Source organism: Mus musculus, chromosome 15 (assembly GCF_000001635.26).
Source record: "Mus musculus strain C57BL/6J chromosome 15, GRCm38.p6 C57BL/6J".
In the NCBI taxonomy this organism is placed as follows: domain Eukaryota; kingdom Metazoa; phylum Chordata; class Mammalia; order Rodentia; family Muridae; genus Mus; species Mus musculus.
The window spans coordinates 93057210-93081581 of record NC_000081.6 but is presented as its reverse complement, the minus strand read 5'-3'; the positions used below and the strand labels follow the sequence as shown (position 1 = coordinate 93081581).

Genomic DNA, 24372 nt, shown 5'->3' with positions numbered 1-24372 from the left:
AACTATCTCTCTAAATGACAACCTGCCCAGATAAGCAAGGGGTTCCCACTGGGTTTTCAAGTTAGCATAACCCTTCTGATTGTTACGCCTTCATTCTCACAGACCCCAAGAATTAGTAAAAAGTTACTGTGCTCATCTACCAAAAAGTTTAAAGGCAGAAAGGTCTTCTGGGGGTGGGGGGTCTAGTGACCAAGCAGATTCTAAAGTTCTGTATTTTTTTTTTAAAGGACACCCAGGTAACAAGGACAGTAGGAAAGTTCCTACCCAGAAACAGAATGGTGGTCTCCTCTTCCCCAAAGTGGGAATTCAAACTGAGAAACAATTAGTACTTCCAAATGCTTGCCACCAGGACCATTTTGCTATTTCAGAACTAGTTCAGAGAGTTTAAGATTGAGGAAAGAAATTGTAGTTATGCCTTTCTCCCCTCCCCCCCTCCACTCCCCTCCCCTCCACTCCCCTCCCCTCCCCTCCCCTCCTTTTCTTTTCTTTTCTTTTCTTTTCTTTTCTTTTCTTTTCTTTTCTTTTCTTTTCTTTTCTTTTCTTTTCTTTTCTTTTCTTTTCTTTTCAAAGCAAACTACATATCTCATGGTGTACTACATTCACCCAGAACAAGAAAGACAGAATACATAAGCCTTCAATCCCCTTTGCCTCCCATCCATCCGGCCACTGACACCAACATAATCTCGCTGAAACACTGCTCTACCGTGTCATTTCTCTGCCTGGGAATTTATAGTCATTTCCTATCAGGTCAAGTCTAAATTTATCTGCCAGGCTTTCAAGGACTCTCATACCTCGGCTCACTTGTGTTTATTCAATTTTAGTTTCTTCCACTTCCCAGGAAGAACTCTTGTCAGTCAGGCCCGCCTCTGGGCCGCTCCACCCCAGCGGGCTCACCTGAGTCTTGTTCCAAGTTCACTCTCCTAGGATGTTGCCTCTAACTTGTGGTCGGTTTTCTGCATTCCTTCACCAATCAACACAACAACAAATTTAAAATTAAAGTTGCTTCCTGTAGAAAGCTGAACAATGTGTGGACTGAATCTCCATCTCTGTATGAAATACACACGATAAACCAACTTGAAAGAAAGGCTCCACAGTCAGCTATTGGATGGATCACAGGGCTCCCAATGGAGGAGCTAGAGAAAGCACCCAAGGAGCTAAAGGGAACTGCAACCCTATAGGTGGAACAACAATATGAACTAACCAGTACCCCGGAGCTCTTGACTCTAGCTGCATATGTATCAAAAGATGGCCTAGTCGGCCATCACTGGAAAGAGAGGCCCATTGGACTTGCAAACTTTATATGCCCCAGTACAGGGGAATGCCAGGGCCAAAAAGGGGGAGTGGGTGGGTAGGGGATTGGGGGGGTGGGTATGGGGGACTTTTGGGATAGCATTGGAAATGTAAATGAGGAAGATACCTAATTAAAAAAAATTCTTGGGACAAAAAAGGAGAAGAAAAAAAAAAAAAAGGAAAGGCTCATTTGACTCGTGGTTTCAGAGGTGTCTGCTCATGATTGCTAGCCCTGTCAGTTGGTCTTGCTGTGACACAGCAGTCTTGGTGGGAGTGTATGAAAGAGGCTTGCTTAAGCCCATGCTAGCAGGAAAGCCAAGAAGAAGAAAGGAAGCGATTGAAGGTTTCAGTCATACCTTTGAGGTTAGGTGTCTCATGATTTAACTTCCTTCTCCTAGACTCTGTCTTTTCATCGTCCATCTTTCCCAGGGTACCATAGGATGGCGACTAAGCTTTTAATTCATGGGACTCTGTGAGTACTCTGAAGCCAAATAGTAACAAATACTATCCCCTCTAGATTTGTATAGTCCTGAAATCTTGGAATGTGATCTCCTTATAAACACAGTCTTAGCAGATATAACTGACATGACTCAGAGGCTAAATCCAGTAGCTAGTTTTATATAAGAAGATTCCTATATGAGGATTTACACTCTATGGCCCTGATCACTTTGTATTCTCTAATCCCCCATGGGCCAGCTCTGCTTCTGCCCTTAGGGTATTCAGCCTGGCGTGATTGCAGGATCTGAATCCCAGTCTAGCACACTGAGCAGAGGCTTGGGGGTTGTTGTTGGTGGTGGTGGTGGTGGTGGGGGTGGTGGTGGTGGGGGTGGGGGTGGTGGTGGTGGTGGTGTTAGGTGGGAGAGACCTTCTCTGGGCAATTTTTAAAAATGTTTCAGCTGTTCTCTATGGTGGGAAGTGCAACAACTCCTCTAGATAATATTCAGTGAAAGAGTTCTCTTTGTTCTGGGGTAACAAGAACTATAAAAAAAACCATGGGGAATGGGTAGGGGTTTTCAAGGGGAGTGTACATGATTGGCTAGGGCTAAGGTGTGCGGAATGCTTTATTTGCATGGAGAGGGATTCTAGGTACTTAAACCTGTAATTTGGCCAATGGGCCATGTGACTTCAAGAAGGACAGAGGTGAGGGTCATGTAGAACTACGTGCACTGGGGCATGCAGGCCTGAGACAGTGAAGGAGTGTCCCTTACTCCTGATGGTCTCAGGAAGGGATTTTGGGGGTTTTAGATATGTCTCTCTTGACCTTACCGTTGCTGCAAGCTAGATCCCTTGGTTGCACAACTTAAGTGCAACACCATCTCCCCAAGGAAACGCAGCATATACTATGCATGATGACATCACAGGATAATATTCAAGTTTAAAATGACGTCATCGTGCATGCTATAGATGATGCCATTATGTAAATACACTGTTTTTATTATACACTAATCGAATGGGCACATAGGTTGCTTCTGTGACCTGGCCATTGTGAATAAACCGATTTAGGCCCGAGTAGGTGAGGGTTCCCTTTCTACCGCATCCTTGGTAGCACCTGTCATCTTTCATTGTCTGATGAGAGCTCTTCTGTCATGGGTGAGAAAAAGATCTCACTGTGATTTCAACTTACATTTACTAAGGATTAACAATGTTAGTCAATCCCCCTCCCCCATATCTGTGGTGGCTGTCAGTAAACTTTGAAGATTATTCATGTCCCTGGGCCACTTTGAGATTGTTTTCTTTCCTTGACGTTGAGTTATTTTTGTCTTCTTTATGCATTTTGGATATTAATGACTCAGTCGCTATGAGCCAGTAGCTGCTCAGTCCAGGGTATTTTACCATTCCTAATCTAGTGCCAACATCCTGAAGGATTCCTGGAGAACTATTGGCCTTTAGTCCACACTGGAGGCTGGAGAAGCTGGCTTCTGATGCTAACAAAGGCTTTCAGTAGTAGTGGCAGCAGCCACGGAGTAGATCAGCTCACAGGTAAGGTATAAAGGCAATCAGGCAAAAAGCAAGGTCCCTGTGGACCTTTTCATACCTATGGGACTGTGAGAGAGGGTCTTCTGTTCATCTTTCTGGGAAATCCTCTTACAAGCTCATCCCAGAGGCAAGTCTCTAAATTGGTACCAGATCCAGTGAAGTTGATAACTAATATTAATCACCACAGTGGTTGACAGTAGTCAATGACATTTACTAGTAAGTGGACTGCACACTATTGGGGTCTCCTCCACTGACTTTACCCTGGTCTAATTTCTCCATACCAGGGTTTTTGTATGCTAGACAAGCATACTATCACTGGTCTATATCCTCAGCACTTTCTGAACTTATAATTTTTGAGGTAGGGTTTATTAAGCTGCCCATTCTGTCGTTGAACTTACTCTGTAGAGGAGGCAGATACTGAACTTATTATCTTCCTAAGTGAGCCTCCTGATTAGCTGAGGCTAATAGGCCTGTATATAGGTTTATTTAGGTTTGTGAAGTGTGCTGGTTTCATTATAATGCCTTTTCTAGCTTTGATACTGGCATTATACTGAGCTTATAAAATATGCCAGAAAGTTATGATATATATATAATATACAATATATTACATATTAGAATATATATCAATGGCAAAGCATTTTCTTAATTATAAAGGCCTCAGTTTGATTCTTAGCAGTGGACTAAAGAAAGAAATGAAGGAAGGGAGGAAAGAAGGAAGGAAGGGAGGAAGAGAGGAAGGAGGAAAGTATAAGGAAAGATTATTCCTGCTTTGTTTTCTGAAATACTTGGATTAATTTTCAAGTTAGATGAATATTATTAAATGACATGTTTGGTAGGTTTTACCACTGAAGTTACATATGCTTTGGAGGTAATTTTAAACAAACAAACAAACAAACAAACAAACAAACAAACAAACTCACGGACCAGAGATGGTCTCGCAATGCCTCCCCGTCGCTGAGGATCTACCCACAGTTGGTGGCTGCTCACAGAGGAAGTCACTTTTCTTTGTAGGTGCTGATAAGTTATGCTTCAGTGGATGGCTCCACACCCATGGTTACTTTGCCATCTAACCCCATGGTCTTCGCCTCATGATAGAATCCAGGCTGGCCTTGAACTCACAGATTACCAGGTCTTTGGTTTGTAGGACGTTTTTAAGCGACAGTTTTGTCGTCTCTCACCCCCCCCCCCCCAATCAGGCTAATTTGTTTTTATGTTTCTTCTTGGCTCATTTTAGGAAGGGTTCTTTCTGAAAGAATTTGAGCATTATTTGCTGATGTTGCATTTGCGTAGACAGCTTCGGATTGCCATGGTATTACTGAATCACAACAGGGCCTCCTTACTGTCTTTACGAGGGCGTGGGAAAGTCAGCGCTCACGCGTGGTAGTGGTGATTTTTAGTCTCTGACTCTGTTCTCTTCCTCTCTTTGTTGTGAATCATTTTCATTAAACCTAAGAAGAGGAAGGTGGTAAAAAAAAACTTGGATAGAGATTTGGAAACCTTCCAAAAATGTAATAAATGAAAGTTCTAGGATGACAAATACAATCTAAGGGTAATCACTGCATTGGATTAATGGTAGGTTGGGTACAGAAGAGGGGATTAATTTGGAAACAGATAAGTAAACAGATCAAAAATTTCAAAGTTAGGCTCATGTAGAATAAAACACTGAAAGCCTAAACAGCTTCCATGAACTCCGGGGAATCATCACGACACCTACTCTATTTCAAAATATTAAAGTGAAGAGAAAAGCTGTTACATATTTTTTAAAACATTGAATACTATATTTTCAAAATTTTACAGAAAACTGAGCTGACATGTCATGGAAATTCAGCAACCTCAAAACAACATATTTGAAAAGTCCTTCAAACTTAAGTATATAAAAATCCAACTACTGAGAGGGAGAGATACAGAACAGGAATGCTGCGGGGAACCAGAGAGAGAAGACACTTTACATAGAGAACGTGAAAGGCTGAGTGCTCACTGGAAACAGCAGAAGCAGAGAGGATGATGGGGACTGGCAGAATCGGGGAGGATGATGGGAACCGACAAAAAACGGAGAGGATGATGGGAAGTGGTGGAGATGGAAAGATGATGCAACCAGACTAAAGTGTCTAAGGCATTTTGCTTTGACACATATAAGGACAGATAGAACACGGTGAAAATAAGGCCGTTGTTATTTCACACCTGTCCTATGCCCCTAGATGTTCTGCGTATGCGCCTTCGTGAGGATTGTTTCCTGGGCCTATTGAATGGATATTTTCTCTTTCAGTATACTGGAGATCATGTGAAAAGACTGCACTTTTTTTTTTTTTGGCTTATTTACTCCACTAGTCTTGATACATTCACACTACATATGAAGCAAACTGTGCTCCCTGCATAAATAAATGGATAAGCAAATGTCCCTGTGTGATATTTCCTTATGGTCTTAGTTTTGGTTAACTTTTTCCTTTCTCTCCTCTATCTGCTAGCATCACCTTCCTGCTTAAACCTTCCCACCTACAGCATTCTTTCTTCTTCACGTTGCGCATTTAGATAAGGAGCAGCGATGTGCTCTTTGTGTCCTTTCTCCAGTAGTCAGCCAAGTCTGACTTGGGAGACATCGAGTTGATCGTAGTGCTTAGCATGTGAAAATATACAATAAGCATCTATGTATGGAAGGAATGATCAAAGTTAAAGAATTATCTATATCATACACACACATGCACACATGCACTCATGCATATACATGCACTCATTCTCGCACTTGTACACACATGCACACAAACAGTTGTGAAGAGATGAGGAATGAAACAGACTTGATGTTCTGTTAACTGAAAGCACGTTAGCACGTTAGCACGTTAGCAGAGTCATGCTCTTCCAGGCCTCAGACAGTTACTATTTCTATATGAATACACTCCCTTTACATTGGTCTTCAGTGTGACAGTGTGTAGACTAGTAGCCATGAAGAGGTGCTCCCACCTTGTATGCCTGGTAACAAAAGGATTAGAATACAAATGCTATAAATGAGGTAGCCCTTATTTCAACACAGCATACTATTTGTGCTTATTGCCATACATACACTCCCCCATTCCCCGGGAGGCAGTGTTCATGCCCAGAGTCTGTTGACTTCCTTGCTTTGCACATTGCTTGTAATTTCTAATATGGCATATATATGAACATTGAATATTACATTGGAGACTGTATTTTTCACTTATCTTGCATTCCTTGAGAATATTGTCATAAATCTCAAATTTGGGCATCTGAAACAAACAAGATATATACTATTATATATATATATATGTGTGTGTGTGTGTATGTATAGATATATGTGTATATGTGTGCATGCATATATATATATATATCTCCTACTGCTGGAGACCTTCTGAGAAGAGGGTCACTTCTTAAGCCAGAAGGTAGAGCTGGCAGAAGAAGACTCTCAGTTGTGAAGGCGTTGCTGCTGCTGCTGAACAGAAGAAAAAGGTTTCAGTTATGGATTGTGGAGAAGCAGTGACCACAGAATTGTGTGTCCAGAACAAAGAAGGATTAGTGAAACTTTAAAAAAACGATTTAGAAAACCATTAGAGAAGCCAGTCTTGAAAGAGAAGACAAAAGGTAGTGAGACCATATGAGTCTAACCAGCTACATGGAAGGTAGAGAATCTATGTGGTCCTGAGATAGGCATCGGATCCAGAAGGCCATGTGGAGGATGGAGACGAGCCCAGGGACCTCCAGGGTCCACACTGGCAGGTAAATCCCCCATTTTCTCAGTTTCCCTATTCTTATCTATTTCATCTGCACACTTACAGTGGATGCATGCTCCCACATGTAAGTGCTGCTTAGCATGGGCTAGACCCTAGTCTTCCCTCTCTGCCTCATTCTAACCTGTGGCTTCTAATGGGACCTTCGTTCAAAGCATGGTTTCAAACATGGTTGCAGTTCAACTCCTAATAGCAAAGCCAGATTTCCAACGGCCTGCCCTGGGTTTCTTTGCTTGTGTGTTTATTCCGTCCCATGCAGCCTTTCACTTGGACAAGTATTTCAAAATAATCTCCCCAAAACGCTCTCTGACGCCCTCTGCTGCCAATTCTATTCACTGTGATTCTTCAGTAGTGGGGTTCACCCTGTCCATTCTTACAGGCTCTTTCCTAATTCCTATCTAGTTCACAGGCCAGTGAAATACTTAAAGGGTTTTAATAGTCTCCTCATTCACTCGCTCAGTAGATCTTTATCAAATACCCAGAGTTCCCTGGGGCCACTCTAAGCTATAAACAAAACAAAAGGAAACCTCTTCTTAAAGAGCTTGTGCCATTATGGGCTAGAACAGCGACGGAGCACAAGTGGATTCCTTGGGGTGCTAGAAATAGACAATATGGACAAGAGTGTAGCAGGCTGGTGGGGAAGGAATGTTGGGGTGTGGGTTGTCGCCTTATTCATTCTCTGTGGGAACCGCATGATAAGGTAGTTCTGCACTGGGAACCGAAAGGTGGCGAGGCAATAAACTGCGTATTCCCATCAATAGAAGACATGGAATAGGCTTGGTGTGTTCATTGTTCAGCTGAGCATCCCAAGGTACACTGGCTAAATTTAGCTAGAATAGAATAGAATAGAATAGAATAGAATAGAATAGAATAGAATAGAATAGAATAGAATAGAACAGAACGAGAGATAAAATAAAATGACTGAAAGAGGCCACTGTTTTATCAGAGTCCAGCACCAGATCTTGCTCTATATGTTATTGAACACAGCCCAATTGAAATCTCATGGCAGTTTTGAGAAGTGTCTCTTACTACCAGCATATCCACGTTACAGATGAGAGATGGAGACACCATAAGAATCTGGGACCTGATCACAAGTTGACTATTCTCCTCATGATGGTTTAAATAAGAATGGCCCCCACAGGTTTGTTTATTCGAATATTTGGTCCCCTGTTGTTGGAGTTGTTTGAGAAGGATTTGGAGGTGGGTGGGGCTTTATGGAAGAAGGTGTATCACTGGGGGTGGGCTTTGTCTTTCTCTGAGGCTCAAAGGTAGTTTCTCAGCAACTGCTTTAGTGCCATGTCTGCTTGCCTGCTGCCATGCTCCCCACCATGGTGGTCATGAACTCCAACCCTTTGGAGCTGTGAGCCTCAAATTTGGATGTTTTCTTTTGTAAGTTGCTTTGGTCGTGGTGATATGTCATGGTAAGAGAAAAGTAACTAAGACACTAGGATTTTAGCCACAACTTCATCCCCCTGGAAATACTTTATGGAAGGAGTGGTGTGGACTGACTTTAGAGAAGTCACTCTGGATAGCCTGTTGAAAATAGATGATAAGGTACAAAGGTATGGAAAGAGGACAGATACTTAGGTCGGGAGTAAAGGAGGCTTGGGTGAAGGAGGTGTTGCAGGCGATGACTGGAAAAAGATCGATTCAGCACACACTTTGAAAGTTGACGTTGGCTAGATTTCTCAATAAATTCTGTGCAGGAAGCACGGGAGAATGAAAGACATAACAATTTCAAACTTTATATTTTATGCAGTGAAAAAGGAAGGCTGATATTTACTGAACTAAGGAAGTACAGGTGTAGGAAGGGAAGCATGTCTGGGCTAGGGCACGGTCATCGATTGTGCATTTGCCTTAAACATATTAAATCTGATATGTCTGTTGGCATTTGAATACACACACACACACACATCTATCTATATCTATCTATCTATCTATCTATCTATCTATCTATCTATCTATCTATCTATCTATCTTATGCTAGTATGACTATAGATAGAATGGGACTGTAGTTCTAGGGATCAGAGAGGATCCAGGGTGGAGTTGGAAGTCTGAGAGTATCAGTTATCACGTGAGACAATCCATACCCGGGAGTCCTGTGAGAGAAAAAGCAGAAGCTCGAAGATCAAGTTTCAAAGATAAAACATTTAGAAATTTGAAAGTTGAGGACAGTGGAAAGAGATCGAGGAAGACTGATAAGATAGTGTGTTGGCTGGTGGATAGAGGCGACAGTATTATCAAGAGGGAATCACCAATTCTGTCAAATACAGCTAGAGTGGTAAGGTGAGTACTGGACATGGGAACATAGGTTCAGATGTGGGGACTGCGTGTGACAAAGGAGCTGTCCCTCAGGGTAGACAAGATCTCATGGCATCATGTTCAGGAGTGGGAAGGGATTTAGATGATCAAGACAGCAAGTATTTAAAATTTTGTATATATATATGAGTATTTTGCCTGCATGTATATATGTGTATGATGTGTGTGCTTGTTGCCCACAGACACTGGAAGAGGGCATCAGATCTCCTGTAAGTGGAATTACAGATGGTTGTGAGTTGTCCTATGGTTATTAGGAATCACACCCAGGTCCTTTGGAAGAGCAGCCAGTGCTCTTAAGTGCTGAGCCATCTCTCTAGCTCCTGACTTCATCTCCCCAGACATTAAATTTAGATAAAAATAATTGGAGACATTTTGCTTCATAGAGAAATAGCACAGCTGCCAGATGGAGTGTTGGGCTGGGTCTTGTGGGAACAGAGCCTGAGAAGGACTTGACTCCCATGGTTTACAGAGGAAGCATGGTTTGAATAGAGGAGGAAAGGAAGGAGGGAGATAGAGGGAAGTTACTTACCAAGGGTGTGGCCTGGGATCCTCTGTTGTGTGACTTACTTCATAGACTTGGCACTACCTGGAAGCAAAGAGATGAGTTTATATCCTCTTGTATCAGTTAGCCTGGGTGATGAGCTAGGTGGGCCATGTTGGATGAGGAAACTCCTCCAAGGCCAGGGGCAAATCTCTGATCATCAATAACAATAAATAAACTAAATGTTTTTCTGAATATGAATAGCTTAAAGAAGAGAATCAAAGTCTTTTACAGGGGATTAGGAAGAAGGTACTGTTACTCTGTCAGTCTAAAGCAAGGGAAGGTGATTGGCAAGGAGCATAGGGGGACACGACCTGGGGTTAAAGAACTGGTTGCTATAGCTTTGACTGAGCTGAGTGCTAAGGGATGGATGGAGAAGGAAGGTAGGTCATTCCAGGAAGAGGAAAAAAGAAGACTGAAGCTGTGTTCTAAAATTCCATCTATTTGGTAGAACCTACATTTGATTTCACCAAAATCCCAAGCAAGAGCTAGAAAATGGGTAAGAAGGCTGGAAAATAATCATGAGTATACCTGAGAGTCTCAGGTGTTATGGCAATGAGTTAAGTCTTGAGCTATATAACTTAACTATGCTACTCCTGCAGAGGAGTCTAAGTCCTCATACCATAAACAATTGCACACCCATGTCTTGTGGCACCAGTCACAGTCCCGAAGATATAGAATCAGCATAGACACTTATATCTACATTATAGATGGAAACGTGATGGAATTATGATACGTATATACAATGGAATATCATTCAGTCATAAATAAAATGAAATTAAGACATTTGCAAAAAATTAGATGAAACTGGAGGTCATCAGATCAAGTATCTTAGGTAAGACTCACAAAAACAAATATGTTAAAACTATTTGGGATCTAGATTAATACATTTCATGACTATATTAATATATACTACATGAAAGCAGAGGGGAAATTATTTGAGAGAAGACAGGGAGGGGACTGGTGGGAGTCAGTACAACATCAGAGAGCATGAATATGAGTATACATGTTTACATACCATGATATCATAATAAAACCCATGATTATGTATGCTAATTAAGAAACAACAAAAGAGCAAACAGTTTGGTAGACTGCAGTGGGGATGGATGCAGTAGGGAGCCGAGCAGATTTAAGTAGCATCTGTTTCAATATAGGTTATAATGAAGGTAGATTTCAAACTCATGGGAAAGTGTAACCTAGGCAATAAATAATGCTAGGAAATAGGATTTTGATTTAGAAAAAGAAAAAGCCTACTCTTCCGTTCTACTCACCATACAAATAAACATCAAATGAGTTGAGTAGCTGAAGACCGAAGGAACTTAGAAGTGTTCGGGAGATGACCATGCAGTATATATTTATAACACTATAAGCAGAAAAGGCTGTCCTAATAGGACATAAGTGCCAGAAGCCATACAAGAAAATGATTGACACACAAATGCTCATAAAAATTAAAAATCATCTCTGCACAATAAAAATCGCGATAAATTTAAAAGACGTGTAACATGCTGCGAGAACTCTTCACAACACATTTAATGGTTGATTGATTATTGTGTAGAGCATATATGGGGTGTCTATAAATCATTCAAAAATGTGTGTAGAGGCTATATAAATAGGCAATTTACAGGAGAAATACCAAACGCCAATAAACACATGAAGAGACACTCATAAACTTGAAATTAGGTAACTATGAGTAAAATATAAACATTAGAAAACATTGGCGAGGGTATTGGGAAGCAGCTACTTTCACACATGGTTGGTGGTACTGTAAATTACACAGCCTTTCTGGAAGGTAATTTGATTTTGATCTATTGAAACGAATAACGCTCTTTGGTGGAGACTCATGCCAATAGTATGTTATTTCTGTTTGGCAATCAAAACTCTTCTGGTAGGGGGTCTCTATCACAGCTCCACAGGACTGTGTATGCCTGAAGTCAGTGAAGAGACTACCTCTCTGGGCATGGTGCTGATGATGCAGAAATGGACACACAGTCCAGACCAGTCAAATCAGAAAGAGTCTCGGATTCTGCCTTAGCAACCAGTGTGGAAGCAATGTCTGTTATTCCTGGTGTGGATGAGAGAACAGGATGCTCTCTGATCCCTTGGATGTGTTTAGTAAAGTGGACTAGCCTCAGGAGGAAAAAGTCTATTAGGGAAGGCTGAAGAAAAGGGGGAATAAAATGGGGTCCATTGAATTACGATTTCAGGGCTGTCCAACCTTTTGACATTGTAGCAGGACAATGCCATCTACATATGCGTTGGACCACTTCCATAACTCTCCTCTGATGCATAGGGTCATGGCTACATCTGGACATACTTGAGACTTGTCAACCAAAGTCCTCCCACGAGCTTGCATGAATTTGTTTAGCTCCTCAAATGCTTACTGCACTATTGTTTGAAGAAAGTGAGAAGCTAGGCATTAATATCTATTAATTATCAATAAACAGTCATAGATCCACACTTGGCACATGGCAATTATACAGAACAAGGTGATCTTTCTTTTTAGTATATGGTTATTATTTTAAATGACATAGTACGTATATACCAAAATAAACAGGATGCCCACCAAATATTGACATTCGATATCGACAGGGAGAGGAATGAAAGCTGACCTATAGAAGGGAACTTTCATTGTTAACTGTATATCTTTTATATTATAAATCATCCAAATTATTAATGTTATCTGAATAGTTATAGCTATGCATTTTCTCTCAAAACAAGGAATATTATATGGCATACTATATGGCATTAGTCTTTCGTTCTCACAGCTAGTTAGTGCATTTACAACTCCAGTCTGTGCAAAGGCCTTCCTTGGTTACTCTTAAAAATAAACTTTCCTGCTTTCTGTGAATCTGAAGCTGTGTTACCTGCTGTTTTCAAAGTTTGGCTTTAATGTTTGGTCATGGTGCATGGAGATTTGAGTGGGACAAAGCCAAGTTTGGAAATTAATTTGGAGGCACTATATCAGTTTAGAGAAAGGATTAGTGCATATATATATATATTACTAGTGGTAAGACAACACCCTCTAGCCAAGGAAATAACCTGTTTTCTGGCACAGAGAGGGCAATCAATAAATGTGCATCTGCAGCAGCGTCAGCAACAGCAGCACTGCCACAGCATCCCCTATGGCTTGCTCTAAAAATGCTCTATAGACACTTGAAGATAAACCTTAGCAAGTGAGAAAACAGGAGACTTTAATAAACTGGTAGGTGGACCAAATTGCTATCGACAAATTAACATCGATGCCAATGAACTTGTATTTTGTATCTACACATATCTGTAAGAGAATGTGTGTCACATGAATAAACAACATGTTTCATTTTCAACTGTCCTAGATCCAGTGTCAAAAACTGGCAAAAACCATCATGATGAACTAAACAGGTGGAGAAAGAAATATACAACACATGCATGGGCAGTGTGTGCATGTGCTTGCATATGTGTGTGTGTGTGTGTGTGTGTGTGTGTGTGTGTGTGAGAGAGAGAGAGAGAGAGAGAGAGAGAGAGAGATCTTTAATCACAATATAACTAAACTTGGAAAGTTTTAAGCAAAAGACAAAACAAACAAACAGAAAACAAAGGAAAAAAAACAGAACAAATAACCAAAGCCCTTTCCTTTTAGAAATTATAATATTGTATTCTAAATAACTCTTAGCTCAAAGGAAATACATGGATTAAAACTGTGGAATGTTTAAAAACAATAATGAAACCTCTGTGTATTAATATCTGAAAGGTTTAGGTAGGTGGCATCTTCAGAGATGCGGTCTTAAATATGTAAACAAAAATAGTATGAAATAGTTGAGCATATAACTCAAGAGGCTTTAAAGATAGCAGAATGAGTGAAATGTACACAGAAAAGCACATAGAGGCACAAGAATATATCACTGATTCAGAAAATGGACAAACAACGGATAAGTGCAGTCAAACTTATTCTTTGACATAAATAGAAATTAGATAAAGTAAAAGTGATTTGAAGAACTCCAGTAGCAGGGGAAAGTGCAAATATAAGAGCAAGAAAGGATTAAAGGGCAAATCATCCTGAAATCAGGGTACAATAAAAAGGCACAAGGGTATCCTGATCAACTCTCCACAAATTAGCAGACGAAATAACCAGAAAATGCTGTAAAAATGTAATGCACTCTTCAGAGCCCTGGATACTATTGTAACTTTTAATAGATTGATTTTTATAGAAAACAATACAATTCTCAAAAGTTGTTTCTTGCAAAAACACCCAGTTACAGCTACCTCGGTTTTCAAATGTGTGTAATTCCAAAGCCAGTTAGGCTGAACTAGTGTAATGGAAAATCAAAATATCAGTACAGACCATCCTGTCAATAATGTATCAACCCCTGACCTTTGGTTCAACGTCACTCATAAGTGTTGCCACACAATGCCACATTACATATCATCAAGGAGAGTTCCATAGCATATTAAAGAACTAATGAGCTAACATGACATTGTACAGCAACTTCCTCAGGACTGAAACATTCCCTCCGAGGGGACCTATGGCTTTAGGAAGCATTCGAAAGTTAAGAGGGACAGGACCCTCCCCAAAGTTGTATCTGCAAGTATCAATAGCTGGGGAGAAGAGAGTCTCCAACTGGCTGATTGCCTGAAAGGGATGGAACTTTCTCAACTCTACTCCTGCCAGCGTAGGCTTTTCAGCGATGTGGCTGCCTTTGAGTCCCCTGTGTTCCTAGAAGTAACTAGTAAACCCATAGGTTCACTCAGCTGGATTTTGGTGCAATGATTTCTTTGGCCTGTCTGTCACCAGTGCCCTGTCACCGGTGCATAGTCTCTGTAGGACAGGTCACATACCTCACAAAGAAACTTGAGTTTGTCTCAGGGCTGTGGTTCACCGAAGGAGAAAAATCATACAACCATCTTCACCTGTAATGAAAATACAACTGAAGAACATACGTGTTGTGTTATTTTAATCACATTTCATATGTGGGATGCCATTCCAGTTGGGCACCACCTCTATTTCTCCATGTTTGCCGATATAAGTAAGTTGCGGCGTCAGCGTTGGGGTCTCACCAGCAGGTTATGGAGAGCATCCAATAGCTTCGGCAATAGCCAAAATGTTTTGGGGAGTTTATGCAACCCTTTTAGCCAGCAACTCAATAAGATGCAATCCATTCCTAACACTGAAGGCTTTATTTGGTGCCATACGATGTCTAGTAAGGCATTGTCTCCCCCACAATATGGTGATTCCATTCTGTCATGCACGTGTGTGTTTCAGGATGCTTCTACATCAGTGGGTTTCCATATGACATCTCAGAAGACCTTTATCGCTCATGTCCCCTCCCATCCCTGCCTTACCATGACCTCCCCTCCCCCTCCCCACTTCATCCCCCTCTTCTAATTTACTCCTTTTCTTTGTATACCACTGTACTCGATTTCCACGTTCATTTCTTTTCTTCCCTCGAGGTCATTTAAAAGCTTCCTAACCCCTGTGGTTATTCAGATGGACACACACACACCCAAAGCTTAAAATAGAAGCTTGAGTTGATCCCTGTATAAGAGAACACATGCATTATTTGTATCCTGGGTCTGAGTTAAGTTACTCAGGGTGACTGTTTATAGCACTACCAATTTACCTGCAAATTTCATATGTTTTAACATTTGAGTCATATTCTGTTGTGCAGCTATACCACACTTTTCATCATCTATTCATCGGTTTTGGACATCTGGGCTGTTTCCATTTCTGACTACTATGGATAGAGCAGCCACGAACTTGTATAGGCAAGTGTCTGTGTGGTAGGCTGTAATGTCCCTTTGGGTAGATGCCCAAAAGTAGTATAGTTGGATCTTGTGGTAGGTCAATTTTTACTATGAAAGCATCATTTAAGGATATATATGAATCAGTACCTTACATTGTAATTGATGGCTTTGTGGGATTTGGGGGCAGGCTGGGAAAACAGAAGAAGAATAAGGAAGAAATAAGTGGTAAGGATCAGAAAGTCTAATTACAGAAAAGGGGAAGAGACGTGCATTTGGGGGAAGATCAGTAGAGGTTTTATTTTGAAGTGCTAGTGATTATGCCCCCGTCATGGCTGTGCTGGGCACGTGCTCTGTGACTGAGCTACAGTACCAGCCCCGATGTGCACGCTGTATATGTGGAATTTGGAGTAGGTAGAAAATCCAGATGGAGAAGAAGGTGCTGAAACACACTTGTAATAGTTACCAAAATTGGCACCTTAAACTTTATAATTTGAAATTGATGGAGCAGGCAACTCTGACATTTAGTGTCTATTGCTGTGTCAACTTTGACCCAAGCTAGTCACTTGGGAAGAGTAAACCTCAACTGAGAAAATGCAGTCACCAGACTGGCCTGTAGGCAAGCCTGTGGGACATTTTCTTGATGGATGGTTGATGTGGGAGGTCCCAGCCCACTGTGGGTATTGAAAGCAGCCTGAGCAAGCCATGGGGAGCAAGCCAGTAAGTAGCATTCCTCCATGGCTTCGGTTTCAGTTCCTGCTTCCAGGTCCCTGCCCTGTCTTCCCTCAGTGATGAAGGACTGTGACCTGAGAATTGTAAGTAGACATAGACATTAAACCATTGGCTCCCCAAGTTGCTTTTGTTTTATCATAGAAATTGAAACCCCAAACCAAGATAATTTCTTACCAACTGGAAAACCTTAAGTAATGCTGTGCTCAGGTTCATATGGCCCAGTTATAACTATGGGTGTCCACTCTTGTGGACAAGGTCTGCACCCATTGAGGGAAAATAAATGGCCCTCCTGTAGATTTGGAATTGCCACCTGTTGGGGTATGTGCCAGTCACTGGCTAACTCACATTTGACCATTGGGAAAGAGACTAAATAGCCATTGTATGTATATATCCTGATAGTTCTAGTTAATGCAGAGTGTCAAATTACAGATCCTTAAAAAGAACGTTGGTTTGAAATAATGGTCGATCTGTGAATTGGGGCTTTGTAGGCTTTCAAGGTTTCACTTAAAATGGTCCACAGGAGCTGGAGAGATGGGTCAGTAGTTTAAGAGCACTGGCTCTGGGCAGTGGTGGCGCACGGCTTTAATCCTAGCACTTGGGAGGCAGAGGCAGGTGGATTTCTGAGTTCGAGACCAGCCTGGTCTACAGAGTGAGCTCCAGGACAGCCAAGGCTACACAGAGAAACCCTGGTTCTTGAAAAAAAACAAAAACAAACAAACAAACAAACAAACAAACAGCACTGGCTACTCTTTTAGAAGACCAATGTCCAGTGGGTTCAATGTCCAGCATCCCCTGGCAGCTCACAGCGATCTGTAACTCTATTTCCAGGGATCCAATGTCCTTCCCTTGCCTCTTTTGGCACTATTTGCACGTGGTTCACAGACATATATACAGGCAAAGCAAATATGCACAGAGAATTTAAAATAAACAAGAAGAAATTAAAAATAAATGGGAGCAACCATATTTTCCTTGACGAGCTACAGATTTGTTCTGCGGCAACAGAGGAATGGCATTTGCGAAACCAGGGGCCACACACAGAGAAGGAGGGGCTGCTGAGCCAGAAGTTTCATGGCGGCCATTTTGAATATATTCTACACAATGGACTGTTGCTGGAGCTTCCATGACAAAGGGGCAAAGGTGGGCTTTACTTTTTGTGTCACTCTCCTCGTAAGCCAGCTGGGTTTATTGACACGCACTAGGCTTCTGGCAAAGCTTTCCTTTGTACCCACCTGCCTGACCACCATTACAACTGGGAGCCCTGAATGATATCATCTGGATTTTGTGTTGAGCGACCCTGGGCTCCCAGGGGAAACCTGTTATTGGGAAATGGTCTTATGAGAAGAGTGAAAGGCATGGGGCAGTTTGTCCAACACCTGTATGCTATTACTGTGTAAACACATGGAGAAATGGGGAACGAGAGAGTGACCTTTGTGTCCACGTTGTCTCTCCGGAGCATGGTCTGAACTGACGTCAAACAGATCCTTGACTCTCCACACTATTGGGAATTTAAGTCCAATAGAAGTCAACGTGTTAAAGCTAGTTAATCGTGATTTTAGAACCTTAGTCTCCTTGGGTGACACTTTACCATGTGCAGAATGTTCCTCATGTGGTCTAAAGCAGAGTCTAGCCTTACCACACCACACGTCTCTTACCTGTTCTCCCTCCTCTAAACTTGATCCACAGTCTCCTGCTTCCTTTGTAACCATGGCACAGAGGGAAAGAGGAGAAGCCTCTGGGGAGTGGGGAGCAGGGGGTGGGAGGTGGGAAGGAAAGATAGAGTGAGAATGAGAGAGAATAGGGAATTATATAGAATTATTTTGCTCCTTACCACATGGTTATTAGTCAGACACAGATATAGAAAACAATCCAAGAAAGAGAGGTATCAAAATAAAGAGGCTTGTTTTTTCTTCCTCTCTGGGAGACAGTACCACACAAGCATCTTATAGCCCTAAAGCAAGACAGACAAAGGAGCCTACTATTTTTGTCTTTAGAGACAATTCTTAAATACCCCTGTACAGGCCACCAAATATGGCACCAGAATTTTAGGGAGTCCCTTTGTGACTACCAGACAATAAAGGGGGAAATCAGATCCTCTTGGTGTTCTTAGTCTCATTAATAACGTAGTTTAAGAACAGACCCAAACAGAAGCTCAAGGGCAGTTTCTTAGAGTAAAAAAACAAAACAAACCATGCCAGGGCAGACAAGCTATAAATCTCACCAGCTGCCCAGAAGAGGAGAATGGAGCAGAGAAGAAGAAACCCCGATGCTGTTCAAGCGGAGGTCAGACATATGGAGGGCAGGCAGCCACATGGTGAGCTGGCAGCTGGAGAGAAAGAGCAAGAAGCCCAAAGTATTAGGAAAAGCACATTTTGGTTCTGGCCAGCGCCCAAAAGAGACAGAAAAGAGACAAAGGGAAGGTCGTACAAGGTTCAGAGAGAGAAGCAGACCCAGCTGAACCAGGGATGCTTCTAAGATGACCGGGATACTTTGCTCCTAAAGAAGGCTGTAAATCTCACCAGAAAAGTAAAAAGATGGCCTGCTGACTTAAAAGTCTCAGCATCTCTAACTTTCAAATCAACAGTGCACTTAACAAGAAAAAAAAATCACGGTCCCCTTGTTAACTACATCACCCTGCCAAAGCAGAGTGAATTTTCCTCACAACACTAAGTGTAAAAATCTAGGCTCTAGGCAGGATCATTAGACAGCAATAAGTCAGGGAAGAAATGAGGCAGCCTATTTCACTGAGATTCTTTTATTTATTTGGAGGACAAAAGTTTCTGTCCCTGACAATTTCCTTTTATGGCAGCACTGATTCGCTGGACATTTTATGCTAAAACCCACTCATGAGCCTGCATTAAAGTAGTGCCTGCTTTAGTGATTTAATGCCGTCAGATACCGATACATGCATACAATTTGTCAATTTGAAAGCACCATGCTGTCTTTTCAGGGCGACATTGCCACTCTCTTGTTAAAGTACAGCTAGCAAAAATTGGACTTTGAGCTGTGTGAACAAAACCAGAGAATCCAGATGGGTGAATCTCTCTCTCTCTCTCTCTCTCTCTCTCTCTCTCTCTCTCTCTAAATCTTTAATCTCTGCTTAATAAGCACGAAGCTGTATATGAGCCTGTTTAAGATTCCCCATTCTGTGTAGATTTTGGAAAGATATTTTTTGTTTGTTTGTTTGTTTTAACCATTGCTGTCAGAAGCCTTTCTTTCTTGAACGGGTTCTTTGGATCAGCTGTCTCTTTGGCATGAGTTATGATCCTGGCCTCTGAAATCCCTTGACCATACAAACGGTCAAGTGGCCCACAAATGAGAGTTTTTCATAGAAGACAGAGGGCTCTCATTAACGCCTCCAAGCCCCTTCCCAGACCCGATAAAGATCTGCATGAGCACATAAACATGCTAGGAGCTGTGGTGATGACGCTGACAACGCAGTGGCGATAAAGCGGATGATTATAAAGTGAAGCAGGTTCCGGGACTCAGCAGAACTTAGGAAATTAGTCTGAACAGGTTAGAGGGTGCGCCAGAGAACTGGACAGCTTCTGGGACGGGCAGAAGCACAGAGCCGCTGAGGCAGCACCCTTGGCGGGCCGCAGACAGCCGGCCACCGTCCAGACCAGAGGACAGGTGTCCGCCTGGCTTAGGAGGCGGCCTCAGCCTCAGCAGCAGCGGTCGCCATCTGGGTTCCGGGACTCCGTGGGACCTAGGAAATTAGTCTGAACAGGTTAGAGGGTGCGCCAGAGAACCGGACAGCTTCTGGGACAGGCGGAAGCACAGAGCCGCTGAGGCAGTACCCTTTGCAGGCTGCAGACAGCCGGCCACCGTCCAGACCAGAGGACAGGTGTCTGCCTGGCTCAGGAGGCGGCCTCAGCCTCAGGAGCAGCGGTCGCCATCTTGGTTCCAGGACTCCCTGGAACTTAGGAATTTAGTCTGCACAGGTGACAGTCTGCACCACAGAAGCTGACAGCTTCTGGGAACTGCCAAAGCAACACAGCTTCTGAGAGAGGCCCTGTTTTGGGCCTTCTTCTTCGACCAGGAGGAGGTCCAAAAACAAGATATCTGCGCACCTTCCCTGTAAGAGAGCTTGCCAGCAGAGAGTGCTCTGAGCACTGAAACTCAGAGGAGAGAATCTGTCTCCCAGGTCTGCTGAGAGACGGTAACAGAATCACCAGAAGAACAATCTCTAAACAGAGTCAACTATAACTACTAACTCCAGAGATTACCAGATGGCGAAAGGTAAACGTAGGAATCCTACTAACAGGAACCAAGACCACTCACCATCATCAGAACCCCGCACTCCCACTTCGCCCAGTCCAGGGCACCCCAACACACCCGAAAACCTAGACCTAGATTTAAAAGCATATCTCATGATGATGGTAGAGGACATCAAGAATGACTTTAATAAATCACTTAAAGAAATACAGGAGAACACTGCTAAAGAGTTACAAGTCCTTAAAGAAAAACAGGAAAACAAAATCAAACAGGTAGAAGTCCTTACAGAAAAAGAGGAAAAAACATACAAACAGGTGATGGAAATGAACAAAACCATACTAGACCTAAAAAGGGAAGTAGACACAATAAAGAAAACTCAAAGTGAGGCAACACTGGAGATAGAAACCCTAGGAAAGAAATCTGGAACCATAGATTTGAGCATCAGCAACAGAATACAAGAGATGGAAGAGAGAATCTCAGGTGCAGAAGATTCCATAGAGAACATCGGCACAACAATCAAAGAAAATGGAAAATGCAAAAAGATCCTAACTCAAAATATCCAGGAAATCCAGGACACAATGAGAAGACCAAACCTACGGATAATAGGAGTGGATGAGAATGAAGATTTTCAACTCAAAGGACCAGCAAACATCTTCAACAAAATTATTGAAGAAAACTTCCCAAATATAAAGAAAGAGATACCTATGAACATACAAGAAGCCTACAGAACTCCAAATAGACTGGACCAGAAAAGAAATTCCTCCCGACACATAATAATCAGAACAACAAATGCACTAAATAAAGATAGAATACTAAAAGCAGTAAGGGAAAAAGGTCAAGTAACATACAAAGGCAAGCCTATCAGAATTACACCAGATTTTTCACCAGAGACTATGAAAGCCAGAAGAGCCTGGACAGATGTTATACAGACACTAAGAGAACACAAATTCCAGCCCAGGCTACTATACCCAGCCAAACTCTCAATTACCATAGATGTAGAAACCAAAGTATTCCACGACAAAACCAAATTCACACATTATCTCTCCACGAATCCAGCCCTTCAAAGGTTAATAACAGAAAAAAAACCAATACAAGAACGGGAACAATGCCCTAGAAAAAACAAGAAGGTAATCCCTCAACAAACCTAAAAGAAGACAGCCACAAGAACAGAATGCCAACTTTAACAACAAAAATAACAGGAAGCAACAATTACTTTTCCTTAATATCTCTTAACATCAATGGTCTCAACTCCCCAATAAAAAGACATAGACTAACAAACTGGCTACACAAACAAGACCCAACATTTTGCTGTTTACAGGAGACACATCTCAGAGAAAAAGATAGACACTACCTCAGAATAAAAGGCTGGAAAACAATTTTCCAAGCAAATGGTATGAAGAAACAAGCTGGAGTAGCCATCCTAATATCTGATAAGATTGACTTCCAACCCAAAGTCATCAAAAAAGACAAGGAGGGGCACTTCGTTCTCATCAAAGGTAAAATCCTCCAAGAGGAACTCTCAATTCTGAATATCTATGCTCCAAATACAAGGGCAGCCACATTCATTAAAGAAACTTTAGTAAAGCTCAAAGCACACATTGCACCTCACACAATAATAGTGGGAGACTTCAACACACCACTTTCACCAATGGACAGATCATGGAAACAGAAACTAAACAGGGACACACTGAAACTAACAGAAGTGATGAAACAAATGGATCTGACAGATATCTACAGAACATTTTATCCTAAAACAAAAGGATATACCTTCTTCTCAGCACCTCATGGTACCTTCTCCAAAATTGACCACATAATAGGTCACAAAACAGGCCTCAACAGATTCAAAAATATTGAAATTGTCCCATGTATCCTATCAGATCACCATGCACTAAGGCTGATCTTCAATAACAAAAAAAATAACAGAAAGCCAACACTCACGTGGAAACTGAACAACACTCTTCTCAATGATACCTTGGTCAAGGAAGGAATAAAGAAAGAAATTAAAGACTTTTTAGAGTTTAATGAAAATGAAGCCACAACGTACCCAAACCTTTGGGACACAATGAAAGCATTTCTAAGAGGGAAACTCATAGCTCTGAGTGCCTCCATGAAGAAACGGGAGAGAGCACATACTAGCAGCTTGACAACACATCTAAAAGCTCTAGAAAAAAAGGAAGCAAATTCACCCAAGAGGAGTAGACGGCAGGAAATAATCAAACTCAGGGGTGAAATCAACCAAGTGGAAACAAGAAGAACTATTCAAAGAATTAACCAAACGAGGAGTTGGTTCTTTGAGAAAATCAACAAGATAGATAAACCCTTAGCTAGACTCACTAGAGGGCACAGAGACAAAATCCTAATTAACAAAATCAGAACTGAAAAGGGAGACATAACAACAGATCCTGAAGAAATCCAAAACACCATCAGATCGTTCTACAAAAGGCTATACTCAACAAAACTGGAAAACCTGGATGAAATGGACAAATTTCTGGACAGATACCAGGTACCAAAGTTGAATCAGGATCAAGTTGACCTTCTAAACAGTCCCATATCCCCTAAAGAAACAGAAGCAGTTATAAATAGTCTCCCAGCCAAAAAAAGCCCAGGACCAGACGGGTTTAGTGCAGAGTTCTATCAGACCTTCAAAGAAGATCTAATTCCAGTTCTGCACAAACTATTTCACAAGATAGAAGTAGAAAGTACTCTACCCAACTCATTTTATGAAGCCACTATTACTCTGTTACCTAAACCACAGAAAGATCCAACAAAGATAGAGAACTTCAGACCAATTTCTCTTATGAATATCGATGCAAAAATCCTCAATAAAATTCTCGCTAACCGAATCCAAGAACACATTAAAGCAATCATCCATCCTTACCAAGTAGGTTTTATTCCAGGGATGCAGGGATGGTTTAATATACGAAAATCCATCAATGTAATCCACTATATAAACAAACTCAAAGACAAAAACCACATGATCATCTCGTTAGATGCAGAAAAAGCATTTGACAAGATCCAACACCTATTCATGATAAAAGTTCTGGAAAGATCAGGAATTCAAGGCCCATACCTAAACATGATAAAAGCAATCTACAGCAAACCAGGAGCCACCATCAAAGTAAATGGAGAGAAGCTGGAAGCAATCCCACTAAAATCAGGGACTAGACAAGGCTGCCCACTTTCTCCCTACCTTTTCAACATAGTACTTGAAGTATTAGCCAGAGCAATTCGACAACAAAAGGAGATCAAGGGGATACAAATTGGAAAGGAGGAAGTCAAAATATCACTTTTTGAAGATGATATGATAGTATATATAAGTGACCCTAAAAATTCCACCAGAGAACTCCTAAACCTGATAAACAGCTTCGGTGAAGTAGCTGGATATAAAATTAACTCAAACAAGTCAATGGCCTTTCTCTACACAAAGAATAAACAGGCTGAGAAAGAAATTAGGGAAACAACACCCTTCTCAATAGTCACAAATAATATAAAATATCTCGGAGTGACTCTAACTAAGGAAGTGAAAGATCTGTATGATAAAAACTTCAAGTCTCTGAAGAAAGAAATTAAAGAAGATCTCAGAAGATGGAAAGATCTCCCATGCTCATGGAATGGCAGGATCAACATTGTAAAAATGGCTATCTTGCCAAAAGCAATCTACAGATTCAATGCAATCCCCATCAAAATTCCAACTCAATTCTTCAACGAATTAGAAGGAGCAATTTGCAAATTCATCTGGAATAACAAAAAACCTAGGATAGCAAAAACTCTTCTCAAGGATAAAAGAACCTCTGGTGGAATCACCATGCCTGACCTAAAGCTTTACTACAGAGCAATTGTGGTAAAAAC

At 41.6% G+C, this 24372-nt stretch overlaps 1 long non-coding RNA gene across 1 annotated transcript in view; it reads right to left on the bottom strand.

Moving 5' to 3' along the window:
• Positions 1–4074: 4074 nt before the first annotated feature.
• Gm30085 overlaps positions 4075–24372 on the bottom strand; it is a 75998-nt gene continuing 55700 nt past the window's right edge. The window contains exons 4-6 of the long non-coding RNA XR_384349.4: positions 14674–14745; positions 9850–9906; positions 4075–4715 (exon numbers count right to left, since the gene is read on the bottom strand). This is a non-coding gene — a long non-coding RNA (predicted gene, 30085). The remainder of the gene's footprint in view (positions 4716–9849; positions 9907–14673; positions 14746–24372) is intronic.